Here is a 19,231-nt window from a genome sequence, read left to right as displayed (position 1 = left end):
GTTTGGATTATCATCTAAGGGAAAATCGTCACAGTTCAACCTATTCCATTTAAACCATGCCCAATGTGTACCCATAGCACCATTCTAGTGACTCTATGACTTTTAAAGCTGGAACATATAGGAAATGTTATGGTGTAGATAGTATCTCAAAATGGTATTTCTACCCTATTCCAAATCCCAATTCCACCTCCCTGTCAAAATCCTAAGCTCTCTTATGGCTACTGGTAATTTCAAAGACCAGGACCTACTACAACACCCCCAAGACTGTGGGAAAGAGAGTCAAATCATGTTTTTTTCCCAAATGCTCTCAGTAAAAGGATCAGCTAAGAGTTCATGAGGAAATCTCAACTTCTTACAACATCCTGTGAGAGATGCTTTTCAAGGAGAAGGGTTATTAGCATCCCAACTTCACCACTTTCACTACTGTCCTGCTATCTTGTGAAGCAACTGAAAGGAGCCATAATCTAGAGATGCATCCTGGAAAGACTATGTGGCACTGACTGGCCTCACACATGGGAATCCAAAGGTACAACATAATAGGGGATGCTATGATTGTGTAATGCAGTTTTGTTGGAGCCACAGGGCAATAAAACCAATGCTGTGCTGAATAAGAGGAAATAACAAAATAAAGAAGAATAAAAAGCCATTAAATTCTCGGACTCCACAAGGTTTCTCTCCCAGTGAGCCACTCCAAGTGTCAACATGGAAAGTCAGTTCTCCAAAAGTTAGCACTATGTTGTAACCAGTCACCTACCTCCTGAGGGGAACAAAATCAGCCAACAAATCCATTATGCCTTGTCTTCCTCCAGAAGTTTCCTTGGTATCAGAAGCCAGAAAACTCTACAAAAGACTTACAGAGGATACTGGCACCTCATTAGAAATCCCTGCAAAAGGCCAGTCTTGGTATTTTCCTGAACCAGACAACAAATGGGCAAATCAAAGCAGGGCATGGTCCCTCTTCCATAGATGCCTTCCTCCTCACCTACTCTCAAGCCCATTCTAGCACCACTGGTTTATTTCCAGATTTCCCTGCAAATAAACTGAAACTCCCAGCTAATTCTCACATTTTGTTGGAAAGTTAGCCTCAATGGTACTATTTATGTTACCATCCAAGAGACTGTTCACCTTTAAACCTGGGCATTTATCCTAAGAAGGAGGGGGCGGAATCTCTTACATGAAGCATACAGGCTGAGAAAGGGGAAAATAGCGTTATTTTCCCTTGATCGTTTGAATGGAAGAGATCACCTAACCAAAATCCCTCAATGATAAATGTCATAGCTCTTGTCTTTGATTTAGGGACAATTCCACAAGAGACTCTTGTTTCATTGTTTTTTAATCTAGGTTAATTTCCTAGCCCAGCTCTCTTAGAATCCCTCGCCATACTTTCATATTCTCCCTCTGGCCTCCTATAAAGAAGACTATCCTAAAGGCCTACCTGGCAGCCTGCCCACTCTCTCTGGCCAAAAGGCCTACAGACTGTGGCTGGTACATTCCCTGAAGACAGAGCAGAAGAAGGGGCTGGACCTTTCCTTGGTGGCAGCTGGTGTCAACAGTCTCCTATTTGAAGCTGGGGCAAAAGGCAGCAATTCCGATATCCTCTTCAGCATCAACCAGCTCTATCTCACATCTCTTTCTGACCCACACTGTTCCCATCACAGAGATCATGGAGACAGCAGTTTCACAGTAACTAGGATCCTCCCGGGCCAGCCAATCTCAATGAGAACAGGATGCCAGCTGCTCCATTGCCAGAAACATCTCCTTGGCATCCCTTCCTCCTTGGCATTCTTTCTCTCTCCCAGATCCTATCCTGTCCTTCTAGCCACTGAAATCACTAAGTCAGGCTGAGACCAAGTAGACAAATTCTCATTTACCCAAAAGCCATGGTTATTTTCCTGGCTGACTGGGAACAGCCCCAGCTCTGGGGCTGGGTAATCAGTCGTTCTCAGTGACTCTATGGTTGAGGATAGGTTTCAGAGATTATCTGATCTCTTTTTGCTTCAGTTCTCTCCCTCTTGACAGCTCACATAGTGTCATAGGTTCCTCTGGCCCACTGCACACTTCCAATGCCCAGCAATCATGATCCTGGGATCTCTTCAACTCCAAGGACTGTCAAATTCAGGATCTGGAGATCACCTTCTTGATGGCACTGTTCATGGGACAACCTTCTTTGGGAAGGAAACTTCTAGGTTCTCTCAGAATCACTTCCCCTTCTGATTTCTTATTCCTCCCCTCTTCTCTTTCTAGGATCTTGAAAGAACAATACGCTGGAGAGGAGTTTCCAAAAAAATGCTCCCATATTTGTCTCCTGACAAAAACAGCGGACTCACCTGGCAATGTGAGAAATCATCCCTCTCACTTCTCTGATTCCAAGAGCCAGAAAAGAAATGTAGTAATAAAATCTGATTATGCAAAGGCAAGCCACTGCCTGAAAGACCACGCTGATCCAACTGTGCTGCTCAAGATCCAAGAAGTCAGTTTCCTTACTACCCCCACTTCCATTTTCTCTTCTTATCCTCAGTCAAACTTACCATAATGTAACATTTTAATGTTACTAGGGGTAAAGGGTATTTTTAAACTCCATTCCCCTCCCAATGACTCAAAATAAGGACAATGTGCTAAAAAAAAAAAAAAAAAAAAAAAAAAAAGGTCTCCCCATTCCCTTGAGCCAATCCACCCAGTCCCATGACTACTTCACTCCAGGAAGAAAGCCGGACTTGATGGAAGTGAGGCCTGTGAACCCACAAGTACTGGGCAGAGCAGAGAGCGGAGCAACAGGATTTCAAACCCACCCCCTTCCCTTTCCTTTAGACTCTGAAGTGCCTAAGGCACCACTTTACTCCCTGACAGATACAGAAAGGAGTCCTTGGGAAGAAAAGAAACAGGAAAAGGCCATAAAGAAAGAGCTCGATTGTATTTAAGAAGCAGTCATTCTAATAGCTCTCTGCCTGCAGGCTCTGCCATCCTGCCCCTGTCTAGGGGAGGAAATGACCAGCCCTTTCCAGTGCGCTGAGCGAGCAGCCCCCAGGCATCTACACATCAGAACAAAGTAGCCACGGGATGCCAGCAGGTCATCCTGCAGAAAAAAATGTCAAAGGCAACACCTGGCTCTCTGCCTCGGCTAACTAGCATGTGGCAAATGGGCAGAATTGGTGGTGAAGCCTGGGGAGTTACCATGTCCAGCAAAGAAAGACTTGGCCAGTTACCATGTCAGTATGTGATCAATCAGCCAGGGTGAAACATGCATTAAGACCTGTCCTTGGGACCTGGTTGGTGACTGAAGAAATAGCTCAGACTCGTACAAGAGGGAACCTGTCCCAGCCTAGGGTGATGTGATACATAAACATCCTCCATGGCTAAGAGAAGGAAATGTGACAATATGACCTGCAGAAGGCATTTCTATAGCAAAGACAGCACAATACTCATGCCATGTAATAAGACACTGGAAAATGTTGGCCCCTATAGCTTCTTGTGAAATAGAAGCAAATAATTCAATTTAGGCATGAAAACCTAAAAAAAAATTTAAATGTACAAAGACTCAGGCTAAGGATGAGACTTGCCTCTAGCTATCCCTGGCTTGAAGACTGTATTGATTCTTAATTAAGTGGGAGTATTATGCCATGATACTGGTATTATTTAGACCTAAATTAATCTATGAATAAACCAGTAGAGTTTGCTGCTACTGTTTTTGGAGGGCCTTCTTGAATAATTATTTTCACTCTTTAGTGCCAGATTATGGAATAACTATTCACTGCTGCCACCAGCACCACCACCACCACCACGTGTTCAACAGTTTTTGCCCAATCTTGGCGCCCCTGTGTACAGGCTGACTGAACCAGTGTATATACACCTGCACACATGGACCCAAAAAGAGGCCACAGCGTTTTCCAGTCTTGTCAAATACTCTAGTATTAGAAAACACTTGGAAGGACTAGGGGTGGAAACGCGATTTTGATCTCCCAGAGCTGCTGACAACGATGCTAAATGTCCATGGTTCCAGTATCAGAACTGCCCAAGCTAACTGAAGGGGCCAACGGAAGAGCTCATGAGTTCTGGGCAGCGGTGGAGGGAAAACCGTCACAACCTCAAAGTTTCAGACCCCGAGGAACCTAGATTATGTGGAGTTGAAGGACTAGCTGGACTAAATTTCCACGGCTCGTACTGAATGGCCAGATGGAGAACTGAGTTGTCTCTAGCATTTTTTTCAATGCCTGAGGTTTGGTGGTAGGAATTTCTGAATCTTTGCTATTTGCCTAAGCTTGTCCAAACACACATATCACAGAATGAAGACTTAGGTCATAATAGTTTCCATTTCCTTAATGAAGATGAAGTGACCACTTCTAGGAAGGTGGAAGTATGTGACATTTGTATTAAATTAAACTTAACTTGTACATAAAAATAAAAACCCAGATCCTAAACAGAACTTATCCTCTTGGGGTCAGCCTGAATAAAAAAATTGACAGTGGCATTGACTTTTACTTGGTGCATAAATGAAAATGAGGAATGCCATTCCCCCCCTACATTTTGTCCCCTGTTCTTTGGCTTCCTCTCTTCCCAGTTTGCTCTTTCTACTGCATTAGGTTAATAGATGATTATTTTCATGAAAGCAAAACTGCTCAAAGCTTCAGAAATCTTGCAAGAAATTGTTGTTGTGATTCAATCTTTCAAACTTTGCCATGTTAATAATCCCTTTAGACTCATAAAGCGCTTATTGGAACCAGAATTGGAATTAATTGAATTTGTAGTCTCACCAAACAGAGATGGCAACTCTATTATTAGCAGTAAGATATTTATGGTAGGTTTTGATATTTTTGCATTTTTTATATTAAAGGGACAGTATCAAATTAAGCACAAAGCAGCCTCAACTCTAGCCTTATGTTCTCATTCACAGTTACTTCTATGACTCAATCAAAAGCAGGATATAAACTATGTATTTATTTAATGTCTGTATCTTTGTTACTAATGGCTCTAAATTAGTAACAACCAAGTCTCATTCCACAGTTTATTTTTAGGCATTTTTATTTCCTATTGGAATTATGCGTGTTATGGAAGCCTTAATTTTTGGGTCCTGGTTCATTTTGCACTTAGGCATATTTTCCAACTGAGCTTCCTTTTCAGATTCTAAATCTTTACACAGTTTGGCTTCACAATCTGGTAGAAATAGCAACTTCTAAATGCTAGGAACAGCTTGCACTGATATTTCTACTGCAGGATGTAACAGAATGGGCTCAGGACCAAGAGACCTGAGTTCTGCTACCAGCTCACCAACAACCACCTGTGTGATTCCTCAGCATCAGTTTTTCCCTTTGTTTAAAATAATAACAATAATAACAACACCACCAGGAGGAAGGATGGTTTTTAATATCACTGTCATCTTCAAACTTTTTCTGAGTCTCTGCTTTTCATGTTATAATTATGTGATGTCATAAAAGCCCTATAAATACCTCTCTCATTAGTGAATCATAAATAGTTCTTTTTTGCAAATTTATTGTACTCCTTATTATTGCTTTATGAGAATGAGAAAGACTTTACACAATCGCTTGTTGTCTGGCATAATGGCTTTGGTAAAGATTTCTGCCTTAGAATCTAATTTGCTTGTGTGTGTGTGCAGTGTGCGGAATATGTGTACCTATGACAGGAATAGATTTGTATGTATGTTGGGGAAGATGGTTATAGTGAGGACAAAAGGAGCACTATTTCTGAGCATTTTGTTGAAGCACTACCATCCTGAATTTCAACAGATTTTTTTTAAATATTGAGGAGACAGTTATATGCCTTGAGAATCAAAATTATATCCTACTCTTTATGGTGCTCATAGATGGTCAATAATCATATAAATAAGCCAATTTTAGCAATCATTTTTAGTCATGAACTCTTATAGTGAGCATTTGTTAAGGGATCAGCCTTGGCAGTGTGTGTTATAGCTAAGTCCCAGTTCCTTATCCTTGAGAAGTTAATACTCCAGTTGAGGAGATACAGAATCACAGAATGTTAGGGCTGGAAGAATTATCAAAGTTTTAGGCCAACCTCTATCCCATGAAATCATTATAAGGATTCAATTCTTTAACTCAAAAGAGATAATCTTACAGAGGAAAATCCAGGCACATTGCAAGGACAGGGCAGATTGGAAGCATGGCCATTTATTCTCTCCCTCCATCATTCAGCCAGATCTGTACCAAGTTTATTAGTGAGGTTTGTAAAAATAAGAAAATAATATTTGTATCGTAACCCCACTGAACTTAAAAGATGGGGCTAATATGCATTGATAAAACACATCCCCCTACATTTTCACTCTCTCAAAAAGTCAAAGAAAATCAGTTTCTATGATAGACTGATTTGTTGTGAAGACCAGGTTAACGAGGCAAGGGTGACTGTGGACTGGAGAAACGACTGCCTTAGCTGAGTAATTCCACGTAGTTGCCCTCCCTCTCGTGGTCAAAGTAGAGAAGGCAGCTCTCTGTTCCAGTCTTTAAAACAGTCTGGATGGAAGAAGGAATAGGGGTTACCCACCCCCAAAGTTTTGACTGTCTGTTTCAGAACCTCAGTGCTAAGTTATAGAACAAGTTGCCTTACAGAGACTTCTTAATTAGAACATCTTGCTTGATTATTCTGATCATGGCACTTACAAAAGAACATATGTCTTTGAAACTCTTCTTGGCAAGACTTTTCCAATGTTTACCAAATCTATTTTGTATCCCATGCTAATAATAGTCCATTGGGTCCCCAGGCAGAGAGATGAAGACTGAGGACTTCTTGTTTCTTCTATTACTCAGTATTCTGCCTTCATAGCGTGAAAGAACTCTTAGTTCCTGTGAAAGGACTAAAACAGAGCTCCAAGTTTCCCAAATGCTGTTATTTTGGGAAACGTTTATTTCAAGAGCTAAATTGTAATCTTTTAACAAGTCAACATTGAGTAATGCTCTGTGCTTCGTTATACACACTTTAAATGAGTCCTTTTAAAAGAAACTTTCAAATGAGTGGTAAGCCATTTTCTATAATGTCCATAATATAATTCCATCCTCTAGAGCCATAGCATTTTAGCTCAGGAAGGTAATGTAAAGGTACACTTTAATTTGAGAGGATGGAAGTGATGCCCAGGGTTGGTAATCACTGGTTCAAGGTCACACAGCTCGAGTCTCCCCACTGTAACACCATGACCATGCGATGTAATTAAAAATAAACTGAGAGTGAGTGTTCGCCCGTGCACTTTCTGTCACCAACATAACAATGACAAACAAGTAATCAATTGTTTGTTGACATAGGAATGAAAAACATGCTCAGTTTATTTCTTCACTCCTTAGGGCTGATTTTGGTCATCCAGAAGACACAGCTTCTATCATTCATTTTCGCATAAAATTATATGGCAATTCATATAGGGATTGGACAATTAACTGGTCAGGTTCAGTACTGGGCATCACCCAAGATCTGCTTAATTTAGTGAGTCTTCGGAAGTCCATCAGATGTTTGTTGTTGTGTGCAGAATACATGTTTGATACTAAACTTTTCTTTCTTTAAATCGTTGTGAACATATAGTGAAGTCTTAAGAATGTTTATTCTCTTAATTGTGGTAGTTCTATAGCTCTCAGTGGCATAATCCTTCTTTGTATCTTATTTTATATACTTGGAATGACTATTACCAGGTATTTCTCCCTGCTTGGGAAACGTCACAATATAGCAACTATTTGTAAAAAGCTTTGAAATAGCACATAGAGGTGAGAAATGATCATTGAAAATAACCAGCACACACTGACTGCTTAACTTGTGGCAGCCAGTATTCCAAATGCCTTATCTCTACCCACTCATTTATGTCATACAATAAACCTATGATGTAACTACCACTGATATCCCCATTCAATAGAAATGTTCACTTTCATCAGGATATCTCCAAATTTTTTAAACACACGATCTCACTAATTGTGATAATATTCTTGTGAGAATACTAAATGCTTCACTTTGTACTTTCTTATAATACCTATATCATACTCCTTCTGACACTGTATGTGCTTTAATTTTTTAATATCTATTGATGCCTTGAATTTCTTGAGGGCAGGTTCTGTGATTTGTTTCTTTGGATTTTCTTATTATAAACAGATTATTTGTAGTGGGTGGATTTTCTGAACAGAATTTGTTTCCTTATATCTAAATTTCCTACTGAAGTTTTATTAATCAAATGAAAGAGTTTTTACCATAAAGATCATTTATTTTCCAAAGAGGAAGGCAGAATTTCACTGAAAGTTTATGAAACGGCAATTAAATTTAACTCTGAGGGTGTAGAACTGTTTTCTTCGGCTACAAAAGTACTTTGGACTTAGTCAGCACTGAGGGGAAAGCGGCTAGAGAAAGTTCTCTGATGTGACTATGTATTCTTTGGAGACAAAAAAAAAGTCACAACACATGTGCTGGTGCCAGAAAATTTAACAAGAGTGAGCAGCAGTGGTGAGTCAGCACCTAAGGGGCAGGGCTGTAACTCTAGGAAATCTGAATTGAAGCCAAGCTTAGAGGTGTGATGTATGTGTCAGGTTTCAGGGAACACCAAGACAGCCTCTCCCAAGACACAAAATACTTTGCATAAAATAATAGGCCACACACGTTACTAGGTTATTGTTATTTTGTAATCAATTTGCCAAAACTTGAACTTACGTTTCCCCCGGAGCACAGGCACCTACCTATAAACACACATAGTTCTTTCTGTTCACAATTTTGATGGCTTACAGACTGCATCTTGGGAAGAGGGGGGATTATTTTGCATTCTACAGCTGGCTATGTCTACATGATTTCAAAATCCGGTTGAAAAATGGGGGAGAAGTTTAGTCTAGTAAACAGATTATTTTACTCCACGGTATATTTGTGTCTTGCATCAATGAAATTTTCTGAGCAACTCCTCTAAGAGGGCTCTTGGTTAGAAATCATTGAGTAAGCAAAGTCCTGCCTTTTAAAACGTTTACAGCCTGAAGTCCTGGGAGACAAACAGCAAGGCCCAGTAAGGGTAATGGGCAGTAAATGGCAAGGGGCATGAGGAGCCATGGGACAGATTCAGGACAGCAGAGAAGGGAGACTGTCTCCAGCCACAAGAATCCAGAAGGACTTCACAAAGAGGGTGAGCTCCTAGCTGATCATTGAAGAATCGTCAGAAATTTAAATAGGTGAAGCTGGGAGAAGACTGTCTAGGTAGAGCTAACCATCAAAGCAGAGTCACAGAGAGGAGAATGCTTGGGGCATAGACAGGAAAAATCATCACACTTGAGAGTGGTGGACATGACAAGGGAAAAGTAATTTTAGAGTCAGGCTAATTTTTCCATTGGCTTTTAGGGTGTTCTGTCACCACAGCTGAAAACTCCTAAGAGCAAAGTCACAGTGCAAGGCCCAGAATGGAGCCCACGTGCAAGAGAGGTTCAAACCATTTGGACAGCGAGAGGCAGAACACCTTTCCAAACAAGTTAAATTAAAGTTCTGGGGACGTTAATACAAACAAGGCAATTAGGACAAATGCTGCTTAGGACCCTGTCTCTGCCTCCTGAGACAGAGCAGAAGACTCAGCTAATGATACCAAGCTGAACTCTGAAGAATTGGACAGGGGCATTTTAAATGGGGAAACTTTGACTCCAGAACTATCTCTAAATGACTAACTTTATTGGTGCTTGGGGCACAAGGTCAAGACTCAGTTTTTTAATCCAGCCCTCTACAATTATAATGAAGATGCTTATTATTTAGTGACGGAGAGCAAACACACCCAGTGGTTGGCAGACAATGAGAGCATCCTCCACTAATCAAAAATTAGAAATACCACATTGGAATGAGCGAGTCATGCCTTTCCTAGAAAAAAAGAAAAGTTTGTTTTTCACTTGATTTTTAAATAACTTAATTAGAGAACCCCCCCATCCCACAAAGAAAAAAAACCTAGATGCTATGTGAGCACGAGACACAGCTGGAAAATTGAGGAGATTCTTAGTTACAGTTTTTGTTCCAGTGCTCTTTTTTCTGAAAATATTACTTTCCCTAACTGCAAGGGTATAAAACATTTAATATAAAAAAGAATAAATGCTTGATCAAAAAGCATGAACAAGATTTTGAGGCCAATGTGTCATTTGTACAGCTCCAACCATGACCACTATTATTGAAAGTTCATATTAAGTCCAGTTGGCTCTGTTGTGTTCTGGAGGGTCCTCTCCAAGTTTCAGAAGGACAGACTGCATCAGAATTTGAGATTACTTCCTACGCATGGCACTTATCCCCTTTACTTCTTAGTACCATGGAGGCACTCAAGTTAGGTCGGTGTGTATGTTTCCACGCTGCTGCCTTTGTTTTTGTATCTGTGTGGTCGGCATCCACATTCATTTATCAAGCTCATAGCTTTGATCGTCTACTACGTGCCAGATATTCAATGTATTTGTTCATTACTTCTCTATTATTTTTATAATCCCAAATTCTGCAGATATTCTTATTGACATAATTTGCGAGATAATTTTCAGGTGATCCAAGACGACACATTTTTTTCAAAGCAATACTTGATTGGGAACAGCTGGAGAATGAGAAGGAGAGACAGATATACTAAGAGGTAAGAAAAATGGCCATGCCACCATTTTACACACAAGGATAGTGTTACCTTTTTTAACAGAATTGCTCAAAAGCACTGAATTTTGTCCCCTGGACTTAGCCTTAAACGCATAATTATTTCTTGGGAGCATCAAGTTAAAGAACTCAATCTAATTATGATTTTATGTTCAAGTAATCATTATATTGCCAAAGGTAATACTGGGTTAGCCTGAATTATCTGCCATCAAGGTAGGGAAGAAAGCACTGCCTTCCCTGCATCTACACACAATGAAGTGAAATAAAAATCTGGCAGTCAGCTGCTTTGTTTACTGATCAATGTAGAGGACCACACAAGAGGAATTTTCAAGGTAAGATGATTTTCTGCCCGGATAGAATAAACTGATGACTCCCCAACTTTCTCCTTCATAATCTCAGAGCTAATACTCATCCTAGCCAGGTTTGTTAATAAATATACAATTAATGTGTTAACTATTCTTATAGCCCTTTTCTCACAAAAAGATAAAACGGCTCAAAAAAACTGAACAATCCCAGTTTCTTAGATATTTGTTTCCAAAAGACAAAATCAAGAATTAGATACGATCAAGGAAAAATGGATACGTTCCCAAAAAGTGTGGCGCTATAAGTGGCCAGTGACTTTCAAATATGTTATTAGTAACTGTGAACACAAGTTATTGAATGCCTACTATATATAGCATTGGGGGGAAAAACATATTCACCTGCTCGTTTAGCAAATTTGACAGCCAATTATGTTCCAGATTCTGCTGTGCTAGATGCTGGGGAAATAGAAGACGATCTTAATTTTTGAAAGGATTTCAGGCTGATTGGAGACTAGAATACAGACCACACTGCAATTAACAGAGGAGAGACATAGACAATAAACATTTCAGGACTTCTGAGGAAGTATTCCAAGGCCCACAAGCTGAGAACAATTCTGTGTGCAAAGTGAGACTAGGCCTCAATGGGTGGGCAAAAAAGACCCTGCTCTACTCTGCCTCCCTCCACCTGCTCCCCACTTCACCAGAAAGTGAAGTATGCTCCCCCTTGAATTTTGTTTTCATCACATGAGGAATTTCAAGGTTCTTCTCCAACTGTCCCCACACCCTCTGGCAGGGAGGCCTGAGCCATGCCAAAGGAAGAACAAGTGAGAAACTGACTAGCAAGTCAAAAATGGAAGAGAAAAGGCTTTTGAGGACTACTATCTGCTCACCCATCCAAACTCATGAATTCTCTGATGAAAATGAAGAAGAAATGAGTAAAAAAAGCAAATCTAAATGGTTTATAAACTTATATCCTGAGAACAAGAATAGGCGTTTATGCAATTTGGGATTACAGCAAAAGTCAAAATATAAATTGCAAAACAATTAAAAAATACAAATTGCAAAACATCAGGATAAAGATTGAAATCCCAGTGCAAACTTTCCAACCATAGCAAAGAAAAACTACACAAAAGAATTATGAAAGAGACAAAAAATTTTTAAGACATAGACAAATGTTACACGGCAGAGGAAATTTGAAATGGAAATTTTAAGAGGAAGCACAGTGAAACCTGTGGGCAGATCTAAACACGATTCATATCCCTCCCAATTGTTTCTGAGAAAAACTTAAGGAAAAGAATTGGCATTCATCAACTCAGAGTCTAGGAAACCAGTGCTTGTGGCCCACCAATAGGCCAAAAAAGCAAGAACACTTCAGATTTAAAGGGTTCAAGTCCACCATGAGAATTTTGAATGAAGAGCAGAATTCAAATCAAAAATAGAAGTAAGCAGCAAAACTGGTCCATCACTGTTGACTCAGTTATACATTTTCAAGTGTTAAAAAAAGCAAAGGGAAGGAAACTTAAAAAAATAAATAAATAAAAGCAAATGCCAACTGAATTTAAAAAGACAAATTCCAACCAAAAAGAGGAAAACAATCTGCTGATTCAAATGTAATTAATTAGGACAGACTGGTTTGTTGAGGAGCAGAGTACTCTGGAAACCCCTTAGCAACAGTGAAAACTATACAGATAGCAGGTCACTGGAGGGCAATGATTCTGATGGTAGTAAAGAGAATTGCAGGTACTTTGAAGGGACACACGTGGAGTAGCGGGATCTGAATGTAGTCTGTCCCCAGCCTGAGAACTCCAAGTCTTACAGAGGGATAGTTTTTTCAAGTTGATTCGTATTCTCTCTCTCTCTCACACACTCTTTCTCTCTCTTTCTTTCTCTCTCTCTCTCTCTCTCTCTCTCTCTCTCTCTCTCTCACACACACATACACACAAACCCTAATACTCAACTTTACCCAATTTTTTCCCAATAAATTCACTTCTCTTGCCCATTACCACTTCTATACCAAATGTTTCCTGATAATGACATTGTATTTAACTAGCTACGGTACTCCTGCAAAATTATTTGATTACTTCCTTAACAAACAGCTAAGTCCAGAGGTTATGACACATGGGACATGTAGGTTCTGATAAAGTGAGAGAAGGAGAAAAACAGGAAAAGGTAAAGTGTTTCCAACACCTACAGTACCAGGTCCCTGCTTTTCTTAGCCCTGTTCAGTAGACTTCGCAGGCCTATGACTGCCCCAGGTTTGACCTTGTTTGGGTCCTGAGCCAGTCCTGACAAGGAAAGGAGGCCTAACAGGTGGGGGATCCCCTCCAGCAGGGTAACCACTAGATTTGGTTATTCTGCTGTAAAGGATCAACCTAAACAAGCTTCTGATCCAAGAGCAACAGCAAGGATTTGAAAACAGTGATGTCTGTCTCTCTGTAACATTGCATTCCCACTTGTTCTGAGCCTAACTGAGAATGGCAATACAGAAAACCTCCCCAGACACAGCAAACCCCTGCTGACACAATGGCTCAAAGCCTTTCCACATTAGGCTTTGAATCCATGTCTTGCTACCCTTCCACTGTGGATGTTCATTATCCCTTCCTGTTCATGCCCCTACCCCTCTCCTTGCATGCTTCACCCCTGCAAAACCCTCTCTCAAATGCTCATGCCCAGTTAGGGACCTTCCTCTGCCTAACTGCCCCTCCTTCATCTACTTTGTGAGGCTCAAATCCATTCATTGCCCGACATGCTACACTCCTCAATGAAAAGTGAGAGGAAAGAATTCAAATACTCACAAAAATAGAAATATATTGGCTAAAAATTCACACACAGTCTCAGATCAGGGCGCCCTCTGAGAGCAGGTTATGGGGAAAGGAAGGTGAGCTTGATGAAAGTCCTGTGTGCTTACAGAGTGGGATGGGTAGTCTGCACCTTGCCCAGCATGGAATCACAGTCACTCCTGCACTTGGGCGCAGACATCATCAGGGCAACTTGACAAAGGGGCACAAGCCCTGGACTGGCCTGGATTCGCATCTCAGCTCTGAACTGCTGTTGTGACTTCACCTCTGTGAGCCTGTTTCCCAATCTGTGAAATGGGAGCTTAGAAAAGATGATCTCTAAGGTCTTTTCCATTATAAAAAAAAATTTTTTTTAATCCAATTCTGATTGTTTAGAGGAAGAGACAAGAAATTTGCATGGAGCTTTTGAAGTCACTGTACAGGAGGAATGCCCCATTTAGTACAGAGAGATAGCAATTTATCTTATTTTATTATTTATAAATTTACTTACTTTTACTTATTAGAAGATGCCCTGTTAACACTTCCTAGAAGACCTAAGAGTTCTCTTTAAATACATGGAAGGCTCTCACATGGATGCTCTCCTCTTCAAGCAGAATTGTTTTCTATATAAACCCATAAGGTAGAACTAAAACTGATGGGTAGAAGACAGATTTAAGTTTAATATAGAAGAAATGTTTTATTCATTTGGGGATGGTCCAGATACAGAATCCACTAGAAGAATTCCACAAACATAGCTTTATCCCATCCTTCTGAGAATGGGAGTCTTTGACTCTGCAAGTCGTATTTGATGACTGCTCTTACACTGACTTTCTTGGATAAAGGATCCTTCCCAATGCTTCTTACTGCTGCCTGCCTCAGCCAACATCCTGTCCAACAGAAGGGCTTTTTAGCTCTCAGATCAAAGCCTCCCTGTGTGCAAAGTGCCCATTGTTCATTAGTGAAATGTGACTTGCACCTGCGCCACTGAGGTGTACCGCTTTCACTGTGTCCCTCTCGGTTTCAGCAGGCTGTAGCAAGATCACAGGGCCAGTCACTTCGGTGACGAAGGAAGCCACGCTCTGCCAGTCAAAAGCTGGACCAGCTGTGCTGGTCCTGTGTGAACCAGGTGCCTACTGCTTCCCCAGGAACCGGCTGCCAAGGCTTGGCAGCCGGGTGGACCAGCAGCTGCTCCTCTAGCTTCAGTCTTATCTCCCTCTCTCCTCCTCAGTCTGAGAATTCAAGCACAGTCCCCAGGGAGGCCCGTTATAAAGAGGGGGAAAGACAGTTCAGAAAGAGGGTGATACAAGGCTGATGATTACAACGGGCTGACCAAAGGCAGGAAAAGCAGGAAACATAGTCAATGTGAGAACTAAGACAAACTTTAGCCAGTCTAAGCTTCTCACATTCTGAACGGCATCATCTTCAAGACAGGAGAAATTCGTAACAGAAAGGCAGAGATCATAGTGAGAAAATAAATTGCTTATTAATATTGATATTATTATTCAGCACAGCTTTTAAATCTATGCCAACATTGACCCCTAATAAAACAACTGACCATGATAAAAAACCAACAGCCTCAATTTAGATTATCAAGCGGTGCCATCTGCCCTGCAAGGATGCTTGTTTTCATGATGGTCCATGAATTAATACGGACAACAGCAGAGGAAATAAGATTACCATTGGTGCCTGTGCACTCTCCTGGTTATAGGTTCACTCTGTGTCATGACTCAGGAAACACTATTAAGCTATAACTAAATTGTGTGGATTTGAATCATGAATTGTATGTTGTGTGCCCTTTTTCTAGAAAATATTTAAACACCATTAAGCCACTGAGCCAAGTGAGGTACTTCCTCCCGTAAAATGCTATTCCTTACACATTGCCCTTGGAGATGTGGCAAAGGGCTCCTTCCAGAGCAGTAAATCCCCAGGGTAGGGGGTGGGGGAGATGGAGGCTAGTGTAAATAACACTGTTGTGCAGTGACTCATCCTTTCACTGACTTCATTCACTTCTGTGTTTGCAGACAGTTGGACAGCTGTGTTGGCCATATGAAGTCAGAGAATTTTTTTGTTCTGAAGACAGGAAGATGGGGGGGAAAACAGATAAAACAGTGAATGTGTGTGTGTGGAGCCATAATTGCTGCATGACTTCAGCTTCTCTGACCACATTAGTCACCAGTCCCCAAAGGAAGAGATGGGCCTGGGTGGACTCAACATGCAGTGAGACAGGCTGGGCAGCTGCGGCTCAGGTCCAGGAAGAGGCTCTTCCTGTGTCGCAGTGAGGGGAGGGGCGGATGCTTGCAGCTAAAGGATAAGGTGATCAGCTGGAAACTGAGGAAAATCAAGCTATCACAAAATTAATGAGATAGGAACCTGGCCCTCAAAACGTCCACAATCAAGGGGGAGAGACACCTCTGATCAGCCAACAAGCAACTCTCTGGGGTCACAAAGGAGGAAGTAACACAGAATGACTAGAGGGCCCCCCAAACAGCGCAGACAGAGCCCCAGCCAACGCATTCTTTTTTAATGTCGTTTGGACCCTCAGCTCTACCTGCACGCTCTCCCTTCCCACTGATCAACACTCACTCTCTGCTGTTTCCTGCAAAGACTATTCCAAAACGCCAACATTCCCTTCCAGCCTCAACCTTCTAATACAAGGGTCAGCAAACTACGGCTCGCAGACCAAATTCAGCCCACCATTTCTTTTGCAAATGTTTTCTTGGAACATGGAATCATTTAAGGTAATGCCGAGGGCTGCTTTCCCGCTAGAACGGCAAAGTAGAGTAGTTGTGGCAGACGCTTACAGCCCGCTAAGTCTGCACTACTGGTCATCTGGCCTTTCGGAAAATAGTTTGCTGACCCCTGCTCTCATGCACAGCAGAAAACAACGTCTCTTATGCCACCAGGAAAATAAGAAGGCGAAGTCTTTCCACCTTTACACCCAATGCCTATCAAACAGTCTATAGCTGCTCCTATTCCCATCCGGGCCTGTCCAGACTCAGCGGACGACGGGGCCTCCTCTCTTACTCAAAGACCAGCCTGCTCACTCTGGCCCTGGATGCCGCCCTCCCTCTCTCCTCCGGGTGCTGGCTTTCATGTCTTTAACTTAAAATCAGAGGATTTGTCTTCAGCCCACTTTTCACTCTGTCATCTCTCAGGGTGAGAGCCTGCCTTCTCTGAGGGGATTTTCAAATCATCCCTATGCTCTCCCTTCCTGTAGGTTTTGACCGGTAGATCCAATAGATTGTCAATCTCTGCAGCCAGATATTCTGTGAGAACCACAAAAGCATCGTGTCCCCAAACTAAATCAAAATCTTTCTCATGAAAACTTCTCCTCCCTCGATCTCCCTATCACTGCTGCTAACACCACCATCCACCCAGAAACCTGCCAGCCAGCTCTGACTCCCCCCTTTCCCTCACCCTCACACTATACATACAATAAGACAAAGACACTACTGGAATACCTTCTAAATCTACCCACCCTCAAGTAATCATCCAGTGCTCACTGTCCTACTGCCTGCCATAGTCACTTCCTCTCCTCTCACCCAAACAACGACAAAAGCCCTTTAACCAGGGGTCCTCCTGCCTCCTATCCCATGCTCCACTGGTCCAACCTCCACACTGCTGCTTGAAGGCTCTCATCCATGCAAATCTCACCATTTATCATTCCCATTTAAAATCCTCTATTGACTCTGTACGGTCTATAAAATAAGTCATAAGTCCCTTAGCCAAGAAGTCCCCATGATGTGATCTATAGTTTTTTTTCCAACCTTATCTCCTATATGTTTGCCATGCCCTAGGCCTGTGATACAACCTCGTGCCACCATGGTCCCTTTTTGAACCCATCAGTTCATGAAGACAAACAATAAATACCCACTAGTTTGTAGAGCTCTCACTTTGGACCTCAGTCCCCTTAACTGGTCTGTGCTTGACCTTGTTCCAGTGCTGTCTTCTCCTGACTCTATATTTTGGTCTGGGATTTCAAACTGGACCCACTATGGCCTTCTGAGTTTGGTATTTATAGTTAATCTTTCTGGTGAATCTAGCCTTTCTTCTAACAGTCTTTGACTTAGATTGATGTTCCAATTCTTAGAATCTTTGTTTGCTTTGGACATGAATATCATGAACCAACTCTTAAAAACTCTTTGGATCCAATTCTAAGTTGTAACTCAACCAACACCTAACAAGACTAGCCCCAACACCCAGGAATGAGACATGAAGACATCTCTGTCTTTATACTTGCTTGCTCGGTACCAAATTATTCATAGATCCCTCAACACGTCCATGGTGTTTTATGCTCATCCTCTGTTTGGAATGATATTATAACTCTTGTTCACTTAGATAAATAATACTAGATACTCCATATTTATCTCAAGTGTCCCCTCACCCATATACCCTGCAGCTTAGTGGAAAGTGTTGATCAGAGGAGAAATATTAGAGAAATTGAGGATTAAGTACAGGGGAACATCAAAAAGTTAAATTAATAAATTCAGGAGAAACTATAGGACAGCCACACCTTGAGGAGAAAAAAAGAGAATGAGAACAAGCAGAAAAAGTCATAACTGTAGAATGGTTCACATGCTTTTAACTTAAAAAAAACTGAAATTAACACCAGAAGGATTCTGGCCAAGGAGAGGTAAAGAATGAGCTTAGGGCTAAACTAACATTTTCTCTGGCAATAGATATAAACCCCAAAATAATAGCATTGTAATGAGAAAAAAATCAAATGTAAATGAACACAGAGTAACTAGAGGCAGCATGTTTTCATATTACATCCCATGATAAAATGGGATGTAATAACAAACTTGAGATTTCAGCAGCTTAGTACAAGTTTTCTTCTCAATCATACATAGTCTGATGCAAGTTAGTAAAAGTGTTTTCCATTTGTAAATTTTGGGCCCAGGCTCCCTCCACCATGTGACACTTTCAGGTCAACCCATCATTTCCTGGGTCATGGCAGAAGGGAAGAGAGAAAGGAAGTAGTGTGCTGGCTCTTAAATGCCTCAACCCATGAACTGCGTTCACATCTCACAATTAAAACTAGTTACACAGCTCCATCTCCTGCAAGGGGCTGAAAAAATCACCTCCTGTGTGTTCAGAAAGGAGAGGAACTCAATATGGGGAGCACTGAGAGTTTCCACCACTCTGATCTCATTGTCCTTGTGACTCCAATACTTGCAAGAGGGGCAAGTGCATACTAGATACTGAATAAAGGTTTGCTGAGTGGTGCTGACTCTGCTTGGTGAACTTAAGGGAAGTCTGCACAGAAGATGAGATCAGAAAGTGAAGAAAAGTCCCCTTCAAAACCCTAACTCTGGGAAAGGAGTCTGAAACAAGAGAAGAACCAGGAGAAAAGGTTGTTGAGGAATCCAGATGAATGAATGAAGATAAGAACAGTCGACAGCATCACAAGCCACAGAGGAAATAAATAAGAACATGACTGAAAACAGGCCATCAGATTTGACAATTAGGTCATTAATGGCTTTTCTCTGGTGCAGGCCAAATCTCATTATGGCGAGTTTTAGAGGGAATCCAAATCATTTGAGTGAGCTAGAGTTTCATAGCATGAATGCTGCTCAAAACAGATGG

General features: G+C 41.3%; 1 long non-coding RNA gene across 1 annotated transcript in view; it reads right to left on the bottom strand.

Annotated features, from left to right (window-relative positions):
* The window catches only part of LOC116147687 (uncharacterized), a 498,674-nt gene that overhangs the window by 453,105 nt on the left and 26,338 nt on the right, over nucleotides 1-19,231 (bottom strand). The window lies entirely within an intron of this gene.

Source organism: Camelus dromedarius, chromosome 19 (assembly GCF_036321535.1).
Source record: "Camelus dromedarius isolate mCamDro1 chromosome 19, mCamDro1.pat, whole genome shotgun sequence".
In the NCBI taxonomy this organism is placed as follows: Eukaryota; Metazoa; Chordata; class Mammalia; order Artiodactyla; family Camelidae; genus Camelus; species Camelus dromedarius.
Note: the sequence above shows the minus strand (reverse complement) of the source record. Positions and strands in the feature narration are given on the sequence as shown.